At 59.7% G+C, this 2,500-nt stretch overlaps 1 non-coding gene across 1 annotated transcript in view; it reads right to left on the minus strand.

The window, feature by feature from the left end:
* Positions 1–2,442: 2,442 nt before the first annotated feature.
* The window catches only part of LOC128752119 (5S ribosomal RNA), a 119-nt gene continuing 61 nt past the window's right edge, over positions 2,443–2,500 (minus strand). Inside the window, exon 1 of the ribosomal RNA XR_008413584.1 lies at positions 2,443–2,500. This exon is cut by the window's right edge and continues 61 nt beyond it. This is a non-coding gene — a ribosomal RNA (5S ribosomal RNA).

Raw genomic sequence — 2,500 nt, forward strand, 5'->3', positions numbered from 1 at the left:
GAGGCGTGCGGCTGGCCGGGCAAAGAGCACCGTGATTCGCACCCTTGAGCTCCAGTGAAACCCCTGGAAGACATAAGCCCGACCCCACCGGGGCTCGACTTGGTACAATTTTGGCGCGACCTAATTTTTTGTCACTCAAAGGGTTTGGGCGCCTAATTTTTTGTCACAGCTCCGGCACCTAATATTTTGTCACTCTGGTTCTCCGACCCAGAGAGCCTCCGGGGCGGCCCCAGGACCCCCTGCCCGGCTCCGGAGACCCTCCCCGGGCCTGAGGGACCGGCTGGACCCGGGAGGGACCGGGTCTTCTCGGACCTCCGGGGGTCAGGGGGGGGCACTCGGTCGCCTGGCCTGCCCGACCGAGGCGTGCGGCTGGCCGGGCAAAGAGCACCGTGATTCGCACCCTTGAGCTCCAGTGAAACCCCTGGAAGACATAAGCCCGACCCCACCGGGGCTCGACTTGGTACAATTTTCGCGCGACCTAATTTTTTGTCACTCAAAGGGTTTGGGCGCCTAATTTTTTGTCACAGCTCCGGCACCTAATATTTTGTCACTCTGGTTCCCCGACCCAGAGAGCCTCCGGGGCGGCCCCAGGACCCCCTGCCCGGCTCCGGGGACCCTCCCCGGGCCTGAGGGACCGGCTGGACCCGGGAGGGACCGGGTCTTCTCGGACCTCCGGGGGTCAGGGGGGGCACTCGGTCGCCTGGCCTGCCCGACCGAGGCGTGCGGCTGGCCGGGCAAAGAGCACCGTGATTCGCACCCTTGAGCTCCAGTGAAACCCCTGGAAGACGTAAGCCCGACCCCACCGGGGCTCGACTTGGTACAATTTTGGCGCGACCTAATTTTTTGTCACTCAAAGGGTTTGGGCGCCTAATTTTTTGTCACAGCTCCGGCACCTAATATTTTGTCACTCTGGTTCTCCGACCCAGAGAGCCCCCGGGACCGCCCCAGGACCCCCTGCCCGCCTCCGGGGACCCTCCCCGGGCCTGAGGGACCGGCTGGACCGGGGAGGGACCGGGTCTTCTCGGACCTCCGGGGGTCAGGGGGGGGCACTCGGTCGCCTGGCCTGCCCGACCGAGGCGTGCGGCTGGCCGGGCAAAGAGCACCGTGATTCGCACCCTTGAGCTCCAGTGAAACCCCTGGAAGACATAAGCCCGACCCCACCGGGGCTCGACTTGGTACAATTTTCGCGCGACCTAATTTTTTGTCACTCAAAGGGTTTGGGCGCCTAATTTTTTGTCACAGCTCCGGCACCTAATATTTTGTCACTCTGGTTCCCCGACCCAGAGAGCCTCCGGGGCGGCCCCAGGACCCCCTGCCCGGCTCCGGGGACCCTCCCCGGGCCTGAGGGACCGGCTGGACCCGGGAGGGACCGGGTCTTCTCGGACCTCCGGGGGTCAGGGGGGGCACTCGGTCGCCTGGCCTGCCCGACCGAGGCGTGCGGCAGGCCGGGCAAAGAGCACCGTGATTCGCACCCTTGAGCTCCAGTGAAACCCCTGGAAGACATAAGCCCGACCCCACCGGGGCTCGACTTGGTACAATTTTGGCGCGACCTAATTTTTTGTCACTCAAAGGGTTTGGGCGCCTAATTTTTTGTCACTCAAAGGGTTTGGGCGCCTAATTTTTTGTCACAGCTCCGGCACCTAATATTTTGTCACTCTGGTTCTCCGACCCAGAGAGCCTCCGGGGCGGCCCCAGGACCTCCTGCCCGGCTCCGGGCCCCCCCCATCGGCCTGAGGGACCGACTGGACACGGGAGGACCCCTTGAGCTCCAGTGAAACCCCAGGATCGACCTCATGTTTTGTCACTTGAGGAAGAATCTTCAGAAATAATTTGAACCCTAACCTTAAAACTTACCCTAACCCTCTAACCCTAACCCTAACCCTAACCCTCTAACCCTAACCCTAACCCTAACCCTAACCCTAACCCTAACCCTAACCCTCTAACCCTAACCCTAACCCTAACCCTAACCCTCTAACCCTAACCCTAACCCTAACCCTAACCCTAACCCTAACCCTAACCCTCTAACCCTAACCCTCTAACCCTAACCCTAACCCTAACCCTAACCCTAACCCTAACCCTCTAACCCTAACCCTAACCCTAACGCTCTAACCCTAACCCTAACCCTAACCCTAACCCTAACCCTCCAACCCTAACCCTAACCCTAACCCTAACCCTCTAACCCTAACCCTCACCCTCACCTTAACCTCCTGCCCGGCTCCGGGGACTCTCCCTCGGAACCAAAGAGGGGTCCCCGACCTCCAGGACCAAGAGAGGGGGACAAGGTCAAGAGCTCAGTCCGACTGAAGACACCTCCAACTCGGACAGCAGGCACCGCCATTGGCGCCCAGCAGGAGCAAAACTAACAAACAAACCAAAAAAAAAATAAAAAATAAAAAATAAAAAAGTCATAATAATATTAATAATAATGATCCAGCAAATAAAAGCTTACAGCACCCGGTGTTCCCAGGCGGTCTCCCATCCAAGTACTCACCGGGCCCGA

Source organism: Synchiropus splendidus, unplaced genomic scaffold (genome assembly GCF_027744825.2).
Source record: "Synchiropus splendidus isolate RoL2022-P1 unplaced genomic scaffold, RoL_Sspl_1.0 HiC_scaffold_82, whole genome shotgun sequence".
In the NCBI taxonomy this organism is placed as follows: Eukaryota; Metazoa; Chordata; class Actinopteri; order Syngnathiformes; family Callionymidae; genus Synchiropus; species Synchiropus splendidus.